Source organism: Lepisosteus oculatus, chromosome 14 (genome assembly GCF_040954835.1).
Source record: "Lepisosteus oculatus isolate fLepOcu1 chromosome 14, fLepOcu1.hap2, whole genome shotgun sequence".
In the NCBI taxonomy this organism is placed as follows: Eukaryota; Metazoa; Chordata; class Actinopteri; order Semionotiformes; family Lepisosteidae; genus Lepisosteus; species Lepisosteus oculatus.
In genome coordinates this window covers 11,008,986-11,024,599 of record NC_090709.1, presented here as the reverse complement: position 1 = coordinate 11,024,599, position 15,614 = coordinate 11,008,986, and the positions used below count along the sequence as shown (strand labels likewise).

Sequence of the window (15,614 nt, the reverse complement as noted above, 5' to 3'; positions counted from 1 at the left end):
AGAACGTGGAAAGAAGAGAAAAACGCAAGGGAAAAAAGCAGCGTCGTAAAAGAGGTGACGGAGCTGTCCTCTCAATAAGAAGGGTGCCAGCGAGCCTTGCTCTCGCTTACGGCCACACCCCCTTGAGCACGCCTGATCTCGTCTGATCTCGGAAGCTAAACAGGGATGGGCCTGGTTAGTACTTGGATGGGAGACCGCCTGGGAATACCAGGTGCTGTAAGCTTTTAAGCGCAGGAGGCGCCCTATCCCCGCGCGCTCGCTCATTCCCCTGTTCACACGTGCAGTGCGGCTTGTCCGTCTGTTTATTTGTCAGCTTTGGCGAGACACGGGTGCTTGTGTATTAGCGTGAGCGTTTTTTATTCTGATCATGAACAGTTTAACAAGTCCGCAAAGGATCGAGGAAAGGTTTATCGCCAGCTGAAAAGAGACACAGCGCTTCGGCTGTGGAGACTTTATTAATAAGGCCCCTCAGTAGTTGAGATCTCTGTTATTCCCATCTAGAAACATGCAATCAGCATGTTATTGCTGAAGCAATAGTCACAACATAATTCCACACCTGGGTGAGATGCGGGTTATGATGACAGTCATGCTTTCTACACCTTATACTGAGCTCAGAAATGGACCAAGCGGACATCTCACGAGCAGATCCCTCCGCGTATAAGAAAGGCAACTTGTCTCAGCAAAAATACAAAAAGGCAAAAACCCCACACTTGGAATGCAAACGTACCCTAAAAAGGAAACACGGTTTTAAAACGAACTTGATTTTCCCCTGGAGAAACCTTTTTATGGACACACATCGCATCTATTACACATGTAGAACTAAATATAAAGATAAAACTTAATATAAGAAGTCATAACATATCACACATGACGAAGTCTGGTCCAGAATAAACAGTTTACACTGACCCACCTTTATTTACCCTGGTCACTCACTTCTATTAACTGTTTAACTGGGTAACAAATTAATATTTGTTTCAATTTGGGATATACACCTGGGAGCCCTGAAATGTTGGCCAGAGGGGAGAAGCTGATATTCAGACGTGAGAATATATTAAAATAAAGGATCTGATGTTGTTTTTCACCTGTCTAATCAAAGCTTGTTCAAAAATTATCTGATTATAGGACACACGAGTTTATAATCATACTCATTCCACTTTTTAACCCCGTATATATGCACAATATGAAACGTATATACACTAAATCTCACGTGTAACTCCCATAATATACATTTCTTTACGAAAATTAGGAACACTTACTACAATTATCAACCCCCCATGACGAGGCAATATTTCATACCTTTGTTTCTTTGTGGGTTCAAAGTTCTGTCCTGTCGTTTCACACGTAATGTTTTGGTAGTTATCTCAATTTTCCTTTGCAATTATCTCCAAGATCATCATCAACTTTTTGTAAAACGCTATGCACAACTGATATTTAAAGAAAGTCCTGTACCAAAACGTCTTCGTAGGGAAAGACAACTTTTTTTCCTTACGTTAGTCGCTACACGGTTACTCAAAAAATCCATTCACCGCCTTTAAAAAAAAAGTTTCGTTTTTTATTGTGGTTCACTGACATTTCTGTCACAATTCTGAGGGACCCCAAATAAAATTCACTTGCCGGTATAAAGACGCCGGCGAGGATAAGACAGGTATCGAGCCACCTGCGTATCTAGCGGACGTTTAAAATAAAAAAATGGCGTGTAATGTTGCGAAGGGCTACTGTTTTTTTTATAGTTTGTCGATTGTAAGGGACGTGGGCCGCGACAGAAATACTGGACGGGGTGGGAAAAGCTTGATTGATGGTTTGTTGTACCGCAACGGTCACAATTGACTCACCAGCAAAGATGGCGCCGAGGCCACATCGGCTCCCTCCCGCCCTGCCTCGCACCGAAGCTCAAGCTGCGGAGCGCGACGCCAAACCGCCAGTCCACGGGCGCGGGCGCCGGACATAGACGTCATAAACCCTTCCGAGGCGCAGGAATTATAGATCACTGTAGTTTCTTCTGGACCCGGGTTAGGGACAGTGTGCCCTCCGTGAGAGTCTTCTGAGGAAGCCAGTGTCTCATGGGTGTCCAGGCTTGGTACCATCTGTCCATCACAGGACACACAGACACACACACTCACACACCCTGGACAGGACACCAGTCCATCACAGGACACACACACACTCACTCACACACCCTGGACAGGACACCAGTCCATCACAGGACATACACACACCCTAGATAGGACACCAGTCCATCACAGGACACACACACTCACACACCCTGGACAGGACACCAGTCACTCACAGGATACACACACACACTCACACACCCTGAACAGGACACCAGTCCCTCACAGGACACACACACACAACCTGGATAGGACACCAGTCCCTCACAGGACACTCAGACACACACACTCACACACCCTGGACAGGAACCAGTCCATCACATGACAAACACACATTCACTCACACACCCTGGACAGGACAGCACTCCATCATAGGACACACACACACCAGGGCCAGTTTTCCCAGAAGCCAATTAGCCCAAAAGCCTGTCTTTGGACCCGGAGAACACAGGGAGAACATGCAGACTCCACACAGACAGCACCCCCCCCCCCCCCCCGGGTCCAGACCCGAGCCCGGAGCCCCCCCGCGCTGAACCCCTCCGTACAGACGGCCGCACACAGCTCCGTTGTTCCCGATTCCCGAGGTGATCTGTTAAAAGAAGCCGGTGTGTTGCCTCCAGGTGACATTTCCTACTGGAGTCAGGACAGGAGGCTCTTCTGTACACAGAAGGGGATGGGGGTGGTTAACAAGCCGCCCAGCCCTGTGGTTGAAGCCGATACCCCGGCTTCTCTCCAGACACAGCCGGGTGAGCTCCTCCAGTCAGTACAGGGGGCTCTACTGTACACAGAGGGTGGCGGGGGTGTGGAACAACTCCTTTGTTCGGGGCCTTGGGGCATTCTTGTTGTGAAAGGCGCTATATAAAAAAAACTGAATTGAAATTGAATCTTACAGGTTTGGGTTTTTCAGAGATCTTGTCAGAGATCTTGTCTGACGTGCCCGTTTCAAAAACGTAACGACACTCCTCACGTCCGAGCGCCGCCGGTCTGTGACGTAACGTATCCTTACACAACCATGACGGTTTCATCATGGACAGCACGAAAGCCCGAAAAGTGGTTGACATTTTAATTTGGCAACGCCACGATGGATCCCAGTTTTTTTTTTTTATTTTGGAGGCCAAAAAGGACAAAAAAGGAAACGTCCGGAGTGGATCGATGGTCATCTCTGCGGTTGTTCTGATGTTCTGAAAAAACAAAACAAAAAAAAAAACGGCTCGCTTGCCCGGTCGTGTAGTGTTTCCACACCCCACGCAAATCAACTTCTCTTCGCCCCCGGGGGCTCGTCGCCCGCAGCACCCCTCTCACGTGATAGGGGCTTCCCCCGGCTGTGACGTACTTACCCTACCCCCTTCCGCCAACGTCATACCGAAGGTCGCGCTTCGGGCCGCGGCGATGTTGACGGACTGTCTTGTAGCGTGAGAAGGGTTTAAATTTCGACTTAAGGAGTTGGCCATCGTTATATTTCGCGAGGTATCATACGGGGGGAAAAAGAACATTTATATTTATCAACCTACTAGTAATACTGGGTGGATGTCACGTTCCCCAAAGTTCAGTGCCTCTCTCTAATAAAGTAGAAACGTGACATTGAACTCCGTTCGAAACAGGAGAAATCACCAGGACACGATACAACTGACGTCCGGAAAAGAAAAAAAGAACTCCTATTCCCATTTGTAATGACCCCGTAGTGTGCGCTCATCTTTCGGAGACCCGTTTCTCTCTGGTGTTTTGCTGTTGGAATAAATGCCGAGGTGACCCTTCTGTGTGGAGTCTGCGTGTTCTCTCCAGCGGGTCGTTTCCTACACCGCAGGGGCTGATCGAACCGGGGTCTCCCAATCGTCACAGAAGTGTGTGTCATTTTGGGTGGTGGTGGGGGGGTGCATCGGGGATACTGCGCCCCGAGGGGATAACCTCTCACCTTACTCCGGACGAAGGGAGAAGACCTGTACCTTCACGAGTCCGGGTTGTGAAAACTTCTTCTGGCAGTTCAAAACGTTTCGAAGAGACTACAGCGCTACCCTGTTTTCCATTTCTATCGTGTATTATTATACAGTCATAAGTATCTGTACTGATCACAGATCCCCCTCTCACTACCAGGACTGAAGCCCAGTGCAGCACGAATAATAATAATAATAATTAATCCGTCTGGACTCTCCACTCAGAGCTCTTCCCAGGTCAGGGGGATCCCCTCCAGCCCCCCCAGTGTGCAGCCCCCACGTGGATGATGCTCCAGTCCGCTCAGCACACAGCAGCTCTCAGTGGGGAGGAGAGCAGAGGGATGGAGCCAGTTCAGAGAGGGGGGGTGATAAGGAGGCCATGATGGGTCAAGACCAGGGGAGGAATCAGGCCAGGACACTGGGGTAACACCCCTACTCCTCTCCAGAAACACCCCGGGATTGTTAATGAGCACAGAGAGTCAGGACCTCGGTTTGACGTCTTATCCGAAGGACGGCGCCTGTTTACAGTCCAGTGTCCCCCGTCACTATACTGGGGCATCAGGACCCACACAGACCGCAGGGTGAAAGCGCCCCCTGCTGGCCCCACTCACACCTCTCCCAGCAGCAACCTCAGTTTTTCCCAGGAGTCTCCCCTCCAGGTACTGACCAGGCTTCTACCTGCTGGGCTCCAGTGGGGAGGGGGCTGCTAGCTGGGAGCTGCAGGGTGAGATGGCTGCTGGGCAAACGATGGCTAAAGAGCTTCCTAGGACACCCTGGAGTTCGTGGTCAACTTCCTTCTCTTCAGACGGAGGTGGCTTGAAATCTGTCTCGTTTCAAGGAGTATTGGACACGATGCCCCCCCTGCTTTAGCCCCGCTAACTGGTGGCACGCCGACAACGAGGGCTCTCGGCCTCAATCCATCAACCACAAACTCTCCGGGATGAAAGAGAAAGACAGACTCTGTTTGTTCGTTTCAGGGGGGGAGGGAAAAAACCAAAAGCTTTTTTTAAAAAACATTTTAATGATGCTTAACAAAAGAACAAAAATTACAATACAGATTAATGTCAAGGGACACACCCCCCCCCCCCCCCCCATCTTACGATCATCACAGGACCTTAAAATAATACTTAATAATACAAGGTCATGCAGACGATCTGAGGACTCAGGTGGAGATAATGTGAAAGTTTTCCACAGTCCAGTCTGGGGTCCCTCAGCTTCAGTCCAGACTGGGGTCTGGGGTCCCTCAGCTTCAGTCCAGACTGGGGTCCCTCAGCTTCAGTCCAGACTGGGATCTGGGGTCCCTCAGCTCCGGTCCAGTCCAGTCTGGGGCCCCTCAGCTCTGGTCCAGTCCAGTATGGGGCCCCTCAGCTCCAGTGCAGTCCAGTCCAGTCTGGTGTCCCTCAGCTCCAGTGCAGCCCAGTCTGGGGTCCCTCAGCTTCGGTCCAGCACAGACTGGGGTCCCTCAGCTTCAGTCCAGACTGGTGTCCCTCAGCTTCGGCCCAGCACAGACTGGGGTCCCTCAGCTTCGGTCCAGACTGGGGTCCCTCAGCTCCAGTGCAGTCCAGACTGGGGTCCCTCAGCTTCGGTCCAGCACAGACTGGGGTCTCTCAGCTTCGGTCCAGACTGGGGTCCCTCAGCTTCAGTCCAGCACAGTCTGGGGTCCCTTAGCTTTGGTCCAGTCCAGTCTGGGGTCCCTCAGCTTCGGTCCAGCACAGCCTGGGGCCCCTCAGCTCCAGTCCAGTCCAGTCTGGGGCCCCTCAGCTTTGGTCCAGCACAGTCTGGACCAAAGAACCAGGAAAGGAACCTGGAAAGAATATTGTTATTGCAGGTGTGAGGGACACAGACACGGACATCACCATGACATCAAACAGCAAGAGGAGACTCCTTCTTGAATCACAGACACGACCGGGCGGCGTCCCCCTGTCTGCTCACCTGCACCTCCTCTTCTTCTTCTTGTCCTTCCCGGCAGCCTGCTCCTCCTCTCCCTCGCTCTTCCTCTCCTGACACACGGTCTCCGCCGCCTCCATCGGCTCGTCCTTATCATCTGTCTCCACCGACATGCAGCTCAGGGACTTTAAAAAGACGCACCAGCACTTCTGAAGCAGAGACAGGAGAGTCACGTTAAGAGTCGGACTGGACACTCCAGGACATGAACACTGCACTGAGAGAGAGAGGGGTTCATACACACACACTGACTGGACACTCCAGTACATGAACACTGCACTGAGAGAGAGAGGGGTTCATACACACACACTGACTGGACACTGGACAGGAGTAAAGAGAGAATCAGAGCATTACCCACTTTCTTTTTCTTCTGTCTCACAGGAGGTGGTGATTGGACCTCCTCCAGCTGGAGTCCGAGTAGGGAGAGAGGGGGCAGGAGAGGGACAGCACAGGGAGAGAAAGAGAGAGACAGGTGAGTCAAGTGTCCCAAGAGTACAGAGACTCTGCTGAGATCACACTCGCAGTGAGTGAGCCAGGGTGTAGCCCACTAATACTGACCCACTGTACACCATAGGACAGAGAAGAGGAGGAGGAGAGAGACACACTGCCTAGACACCACAGGACAGAGAGGAGGAGGAGAGAGACACACTGACTGGACACCACAGCACAGAGAGGAGGAGGAGAGAGACAGTGACAGACAGGGCTGACAAGACAGACAAGATGGCGAAACTCCACCACAGACAGGACAGGAGGCAGGGTGGGACCAGCACTGACCTTCTTCCTCTCTCCTGCCGGAGGAGCTGTCTCCACCTCCTCTTCCTCCTGCAAGTCAAGAGACAGGCTGAGAGAGAGACGGGCTGGTGGGACATCGGCGAACAGAGCTGAAGGCAGAGAGCCGGGGAGACAGGCCCAGCTGGGACAACGCAGGACAGACAGAGAGACAGACAGAAAGGAAGGAGAGAGAGACACAAAGATGAAGGCACAGAAAGACAGCAGGCAAAGAGAAAGATTGAGATTGAGGGACAAACAAACCGAGAGAGAGAGCGGAAGGAGAGAGAGAGAGGAAGGAGAGAGAAGGACAGACAGACTGACAGACGGGGCTGAAAGAGAGAGAGACAGAGAGGCAGGGACAGACAGACAGCAGGACGAGAGAGAGACAGAGATCGAGGGACAATAATTTGGTTTCGAAATTTATTCTGAAAATATACAATCATTCACTCCTGAAAAATATCGAGTTCAAATTATACATTATGTACAATATTGTAATCAACATATGGCTAATCATCAAAAATAAAAAAAACTGTACTGGGGGACACAGCTGGCTGTGCTGTTCTGGACAGAACACACTGAGGTCCAGTTTCCACCTCCTGCAGGATCAAACAGCACCTCCACTGGCTCTCCAGTGAACAGAGGGACAGACAGAGAGGCTTCAGGCTGCAGGGTGACATTGTCTCTGTGAGCTGAAAGACAATCAGGACAGAGGATGATATAAGAACACACTCTGTCAAGAATATAGAGCCCTCTAGTGATCCTACTGTAGACCTGCTCACCACCCACAGTGACGATCACAGTGCTGATACTGCTTCCATTAAGGTCCCTCACTGTGTAGTTGCCCTGATCAGCTGGAGTGAGGGAGCGGAGTGTCAGAGAGCTGTTCTGCACTGACACTCACTGTTCGTACCTGGGGCCAGGGAGCCCTGCGCTGCTCAGTAAGACTATACGATTCCGGACAGATCGTGCAGGATCAAACAGCACCTCCACTGGACCAGCAGTGTGGAGGGGGGAGACAGAGAGGCACCAGGCTGCAGGCTGTGGACTTCTGAGTGAGCTGAAAAGGGACAGGTAGAAACATGTTGAATATTTAGTTTTACAACAATACCTTGAGTTTGGACTGCGATCAGCTTCATTTTGTATTTCAGCTGTGAAAATGCAATTTCAAAAATGCACGCCACAGTCATGTTAGGTTCAAGTTACAGTTGCATCACAACTCAATACATTTGCAATTCACTTCTGAGATAATTGTTCCTGGTGTTTGTGTTGTGTATGCCTTGCAATGGAGGGGTGAGAAATAATGGACTTATTACATTATAATGAATAATAATTGCTTACACTTATATAGTGCTTTTCTGGACACTCCACTCAAAGCGCTTTGCAGGACATGGGGACTCCCCTCCACCACCACAAATGTGCAGCATCCACCTGGATGATGGGACGGCAGCCATAGTGCACCAGAACGCTCCCCACACACCAGCTATGAGTGGGGAGGAGAGCAGAGTAATGAAGCCAATTCATAAATGGGGGTTATTAGGAGGCCATGATTGGTAAGGGTCAATGGGAAATTTGGCCAGGACACTGGGGTAAAACCCCTACTCTTTTCGAGAAACACCCCGGGATTTTTAATGACCACAGAGAGTCAGGACCTCGGTTTTACGTCTCATCTGAAGGACGGCACCTGTTTACAGTTTTTCCAGTGTCCCCGTCACTATACTGGGGCATTAGGACCCACATGGGCCACAGGGTGAGAGTTCCCCCTGGTGGCCCCACTAACACCTCTTCCAGCAGCAACCTTAGTTATTATTGTGAAGAATGAAAGAATATTAGGAACATGAAAAGGTTGAATGTTTTAAATGCGTTTTTTTACTGAAACATCCGCTACAGAGATGCGCACACACGTCATTACAAACGCACACCTGCACAGAGACGTCCTCAAGCGCCTTGTTCACAATTATGGGCTCCAATAGGAACAAAAAATGCCAGCCTGACAACTCGAGCATTCAAACCAAGAACCCAACACGTACTTATGTTGGCAGCCTGTGCAGAAAAGCAGAAAGAACCACAAGCCTTCTCTATTGGGAGGAAAAACACACACTCCCTCTCTCACACTCCTGATTTCCTTAAATAGCTCATTCTTCATCTCTGACTCCTACATACAGTATAGCAGCGCTCAGTCTGCTTTGAATAAGCCATAAATCTAAGATTTGTTTTATCTGTTCCTCTTGTCTAGGCCTAGAGCTGCTTTTCATAAAAGAGCTGTTTGCATAAATAGCTAGGGTTACAGCTGAAGACACCAGCTTCATCCCCCAGTGTGTTATACGTCGGGAGCAAGAGAAGAGGGCCAGGCCGTGCCTTTTCATAGATTTTTCTTCTGAAAAGTCAGTTTCTCAGAGGCAGATTTAGCCCCTCATGCATTGTCGAGAGATAGACACGCCCGCGCGCGAACAGTTAGAGCTGCACCCTCACACAGAGTCAGACCCGCACAGACACGTCCTCTTGTTTAAACAAATACACAAACCTGACGGCGCTCACAATGATCCAGACACACACACACACACACACACACACACACACACACACACACACACACACACACACACACACACACGACATCAGTAGTCACTCTTGCACACTGGACCCCAGCTCAGTCCTCACCTCCAGCTCCTGTAAACCGCTTCGAACAAACTGCATTAAGAAAATTAGGTTGCGTTCCGGTAGCAGGCCATCCTGGGCACCAGTGTGAGTTACACACTCATTTGTAAAAGCCCTTCCGCATCGTCGGGCATGCTTCACAGTGCTGGACCTGGGGTGTGGGTGCTGTCTGTGTGGAGTTTGCATGTTCTCTCCCTGGTCTGTGGGGGTTTCCTCCAGGTGCTCCAGTTTCCCACAGTCCAGGGACAGGCTGCCACTTTCACTGGGCAGTGCACCGTCACCGTGGCAGCATGGTGGGTCGGATCTGATTTCAGTCTTTATTTCCTTTTTTAGAGATCCTGTAACCAGGACCTGTTCACTGCCATGACGGACACAAGGAACAATAAAGCCGAAGTCTTGTTTCCCACAAGAAACAACAAAACCGAAGTATTGTTCGATGTGCCGGTACAAACTTTTAGGTTATATAGTCCTTCCTTGCTGCTTCAGACGTCATTCGGTGTTATGGTAAGGGGAGGGGGTCATGGTATTTGGCCAGTTAAGAGACCCTGGCCAAATGGTCAGTTTAAGATTATGCCCCCTCGCATCTGGAATCCTTATCAGTTAACCCCCTTTCCTGCCATAAACCCCTGTTGCTTAGAAGTCTAATTTTCAGGCAGAACTGACTTAAGTTAACCCTATTTACATCTTGTCTCTTACTTCAGCCCTCTTCCATTTGCTAGTTAAAAGTTGTACAACCCATTTGTATGCGACAAAAGAAGCCAGTCTGTTTCCGCCCGGTTTCGAACCAAGGGCCTTTCGCATGCGAGGCGAACATGATAACCACTACACTACGGAAACGGTGGTAAGATGTGCCCAGCGGCCCAGTGCTGAGCTTCGCCAATGCGTTTCAGCTGCTTCCAGTGCCTTTATTGGAGTGCGCTGATGGACCGTGCTCTCTCTCCAGAGACCAGCACGCCTGTCATGGACGGAGCAGGAAAGGCGGTGCCACATTCTACAGCCCTCTCCACGCAATCGGGCTACTGAAGTGGAGAAAATCGCCTCTCCAGAAAGTGCAAATATCATAGAGGTAGAGGTAGGGAGAGAGGAGGAGTACAAATTCAAGCAGAGGCCTGAGTGGAGCACTGTCGTATGGCCCTGACATCAATCCCTCAACTCTCTGCATAAAGCAGTGTCTTATGGCCATAACATCCCATCCCCACTACTCTCAGTGGAAAGCACTGTCGTATAACCATGACATCCCACCCCCACCACTCTCTGCATAAAGAAGTGTCGTATGGCCCTGACGCCCACCCCTCCACTCTCTGCGTTAAGCTGTGTTGTCAGGCCCTGACATCCCACCTCCGCCACTCTCTGCGTAAAGCAGTATCTTCAGGCCCTGACATCCCACCCCCGCCACTCTCTGTATAAAGCAGTGTCATATGGCCCTGACATCCCACCCCCACCACTCTCTGTGTAAAGAAGTGTCGTATGGCCCTGACACCACCCCTCCACTCTCTGCGTTAAGCTGTGTTTTCAGGCCCTGACATCCCACCTCCTCCATTCTCTGTGTAAAGCAGTGTCATATGGCCCTGACATCCCACCCCCACCACTCTCTGCGGAAAGCACTGTCATATAGCCCTGACACCCACCCCTCCACTCTTTGAATAAAGCAGTGTCGTCAAGCCCTGACATCCCACCCCCGCCATTCTCTACGTAAAGAAGTGTCATATGGCCCTGACACCCACCCATCCACTCTCTGCGTTAAGCTGTGTTGTCAGGCCCTGACATCCCACCTCCGCCACTCTCTGTGTAAAGCACTGTCGTATGGCCCTGACATCACACCCCCACCACTCTCTGCGTGAAGCACAGTCATATAGCCCTGACGACCACCCCTCCATTCTTTGCATAAAGCAGTGACGTCAAGCCCTGACATCCCACCTCCGCCACTCTCTACGTTAACCCCTGTTAATTCGCTTGCTGAATGATCTCTCAAGAAATCCCTGGTGAGATTCAACAGGTGTTTTCTTCAACAGCCACTAAAAGTCTGATGACCTTCTCTGGATTTCCTGAATATGATGTAAAATTAGTTCAAATCATTTGGTAGTTAACAGAACAAAATGCTTTGGAGGTACATTTAAAACAGCAGAGCAACACTGTAGCACTTCGTGTGTGACTGAGTTTAATTGTGTAAACCTGTCTCTCTATGAACACGAGCAAAGAGTTCTCACTCAACAGAAGATTGCGATGTGAGCACAATAATGTAAGACATCTGGTGATGCCAGGGATTGAACTCGGAACTTCATACATGAAAACCATTGAACTACATCCCCTATGGCACAGATGGTGGAACTGACTTAAAGATGTGCATATGTTCACTGACCACAATCCACCCTTCATGAATAATTGAAATGAATAATTTATTTTTATATCCAGTCACATGGGCGACGGTGGTTGATTCTTCAATGGGGGAGAGCGTTTTTCTACCTCCTTACTCGACTGTCTTTCAATTATGTTTTCCTTGAAATCTTTTTGCATCTTTTAAGTGCTTGCGATTAAATTACGCATAGAAAAACAGCAGTACAGTTGATGTTCATGGACCGATGCACACAACTCCAGTGATAAAGCCCTGTCTGTAAATATTGTAGAAGAACGTTAAAGGGCGAAACAACGCTCCAACCACGGGAATGGTAACAAGAAGGATCGTGTTCTTATTTAATATGTGCTTTTGAATTGCCTTGTCAATACACACAGGCTTTAGAGATGGACAAATAATTTACAGTGGTGTTTGTAAACAAAGATGGAACATGTTTTTTTCTATACCAGGAAGAAAGGAGCAGACTCTTAAACTTTAAGAGACAGAAACAATACCTCATCACAGCTAACACTAATTAAAACAACATCACAACAGAAGAGTGAAGCCTTGGGTGAATCAAATTAGTTTTCATTGGTCGTCTGTGTCTTCATAACTTTGTAGGTGAGAGAGAGGATTGCGAAAATGTGCGGGTGCTTCTTAGAAGTGTGTTGGTAGTACAGGTGACTTCCAAATAATTGAGCCGGGTTTTAATCCCGGCCAGTGCATCCCCAAACCTTTTCAAGATAATCATTTATCCGGTAGCACATCTCCTGAAACTAACATTCGAGGTAGGAAGCGTGCTCTTAAACACCAAAACACTCAAAAAGGAAGAAGCAGATCTCTGTACACAAGACAGTAGTGCGATATTAGAATTTCTGAGTTCTTGATGGATTCAGGCTCCTTCTCAGAGGTCCTTGCTCGCCAAATAACTTTACATCTGAGGAAGAGCACCACGGAAAAAAAACCCAACTCAACAAGCGAGCGTGTTGGTTGCTCTTGCTCTTAATGCAAGGAGCTGTTTTTTTTCCTTGCAATAATCATTATTAACAAAAAACAGCAGCACAGGTAAGTCGCATTTGTGATTATGTCACTTCTCTGCTTCAGCAAGGTCAATAAAAGACTCTGAAAGTAGTAAAGCAAAACTGAACTCAAAATCATATTAGGAATTCTGAGCGATATATCCATACAGGTAATCCAATAAGAACGTTGAAATATTTGAATATCATCTCTCTATATATTTCGCTGCTTTTTACCCGGAGTAAAACTATTGGATTGAAGGAATGCTAACCGCTGGGTTAAAATGTATAGTTGTTATTTGGAGAAATCTGTAAACTCGTGATCTTATATGTTTTAAAAGACAGCACAGGGAAAAACGACAGTGCTGATTATTTTCCAGAGACAGAGCACTGATGACCTCTCCGAGCTGATTGATAAAGCCCACCCAGTGGATACTCTAGCAGAACGTCAAAGAACATTCACCTTTGTATCCAAAGAAACGACAGGAACAACATCAGGAAGCACAATCAATTCCCCTTTTAAATCTTTCCTGTAAGGTATGCTATGTGAATAAATGAAGTTAATCCTCTGATCTCTTTTGATCACGAACAAAGTATTTCTGATGGAGCGCTATGTTCAAAGATTTAATAAGCTTTACCCCTGCCAACGATTCGGCGTGAAGAATTAAAAGTTTCACAGACAAAAGCAGCTCACCACCACAGCCAATATTAAATGTACTTGCCGGTACACTATCATGTGCACTGCCTCAAAAGTGATCTCGGCAGACGTTGTTCCCTACATAAAGCTGAACGTGCCAAAGAGAATTTCTATTGAGAAAAAATATTTTTTCTGCCTTGATGTTAAGCCTGTCTTTTAGAAAGTCTATCTCTAAACACCTCCCGCAGCCTAACAAAAAGCGCTTTTACTGATTGTATTGCAGGTCTTAAAACATTAATATTTGGCAGCAGTGGGATTCAAACCCACGCCCCCAGAGAGACTGGAGCCTAAATCCAGTACCTTAGACCACTCAGCCACGCTACCTTCCTCCATACCCATCTTCACATTGCTGGCTTGGACTAGGGGGGGCTTCAGCTCTTGTCGTCAGATCTAATGATATCATGACGTGGAAGTGACTGCACCTTCATCTTCCGAGATGCTTTCAATAACACAAACGCTACTTTCACTGGCACAAACACAGCAATAATGAAGGTGGTGGGATTCATCCTTTGTGCTGTTTGTAGGGGTGTAACTCTACGGTGATCTGCTGACTTGAAGAGCAAAAATCAAAATCCTCTGCTATTACTGTTGCTTTTTTCATAGTTTCTTCAAATCCTTCATTTGAACGTAGATTTTGAAGGATATTGATGATAATACCACATAAATTGTGGTTTTCTTGTGATCGCCAATTTTATTCAAATAACAGCCTTTTTTACAGTTCCTTGCGTGTTTCACAAGGTATAATAGCCCCCTTCGCATCCTCAGCTAACATATTTTAAAATTACAATAGCTTATATAGCATGCATGTTTACATTTATATTAAAATTAAAGTAAATATACAAGAATACATACAGTGCTAACCCAATAATTCTTGTCAGGTTCTGCAACAAATCTGCGTTGTTATTTTAACATGTTTCAGCTGAGGGTGCAACAGGAGTATAAATGAATTTTCCCGCCAGCCATTCAAAGACCAAATTCCATGAGTGAACATTATTTTCTCAGATGTTGCCGGCATTGGACTTTGCCGGTGGTATTGAATTATGTCCACAACTGTTGTAGTAGTTCCTTCTTGAAATTCGACACGTGCAAAGCACTCGTAATATCATAGGTGTTAAAGTTCGCTGAGTCTATTCGAGTCATGGTGTGTATCCCTGCCTATCATTGGGAGACGGGTAACTTTTTTACACTCAGATTCCAATCTTCAATGCTTTGTGTGAGAGCTTACATAACTTTCATTTTCTCACAATTTCTGACGATTGTTCCAAAGGGGCACCCTGTCAATTCCGAATACTTTTCAAAAATCTGCCTGCATGTTTGATTATTGTCATTTCACTTAGAAAAAGTTCAATATTGATCATAACTAAAGAAAATAATGATCACGAACAAAAAAGGGATAAAGATGCAAGTCGATCTTGAATCAGAGCTGGGTGAAATGGGCTTCTGTTCTGATATGGTTGTATGAGAAACAGGAGGAATCGCCAATCTCCTATAGAACATGAGTTGAATCAGGAGTGAGACATTTAGTATACTCGTGCATATGTCAACGCCTGACCTACATCGTAAAACTAACATTAAGTTGTCAGAGACATTCATTTATATACAAACAAGAGACAGACCAAGTAATAATTCTACATTAGTTCAGGTGGGTAAACCTGAACTAACTAACTAATAAACCTTTTAATAATTCTACATTAACGTGTCCTACATTGATCAGACTATTTGACATGGTCTGATTCAGAGCCTGTGCAGTTCGTGCTAATTACAACAAGGACAGTTCTGATCCCTCATCACCGAACTGAACACAAGTTCAGCTGTTCTCCAGTTTTGTTACGCATGGTTTTTCATTGCAATTGAGTTCAGAGCTGGAAATGATCTCCAGACAGTACAGTGTTTTGGGTAAGTTGTCGAAATTCGCATGAGGCTGCAGACAACTTACCCAAAGTGTTTTCTATAGCTTTCAGGTGGAGTTCATTTATATAAAACAACGTAAGTGGTATAAACGCAACAAGCCAGACGGCAGTCCAACTTATAATTTTCTGACGCGAGACCTGACGCGTTATTCATTATGCCACTGACCCTGCTATTGTAGTGCTAAAAAACACGTTTTCTACATTTATGTCTGTTCACTCTAAAAACTCTAAAAAGGACAAAGGGTTT

At 47.4% G+C, this 15,614-nt stretch overlaps 1 protein-coding gene and 3 non-coding genes across 4 annotated transcripts in view; 2 read left to right on the top strand and 2 right to left on the bottom strand.

Annotated features, from left to right (window-relative positions):
- The window catches only part of LOC138242797 (zinc finger protein 271-like), a 683,123-nt gene that overhangs the window by 355,097 nt on the left and 312,412 nt on the right, over positions 1–15,614 (top strand). The gene's annotated exons all lie outside the window — the stretch shown is intronic.
- On the top strand, positions 105–223 carry LOC138219168 (5S ribosomal RNA). Its single transcript, XR_011181579.1, has one exon. It is a non-coding gene; the product is annotated as a 5S ribosomal RNA (ribosomal RNA).
- Positions 10,177–10,249, bottom strand: trnaa-cgc (transfer RNA alanine (anticodon CGC)). The gene has a single exon. It is a non-coding gene; the product is annotated as a tRNA-Ala (tRNA).
- trnal-uag (transfer RNA leucine (anticodon UAG)) lies at positions 13,700–13,781 on the bottom strand. The gene has a single exon. It is a non-coding gene; the product is annotated as a tRNA-Leu (tRNA).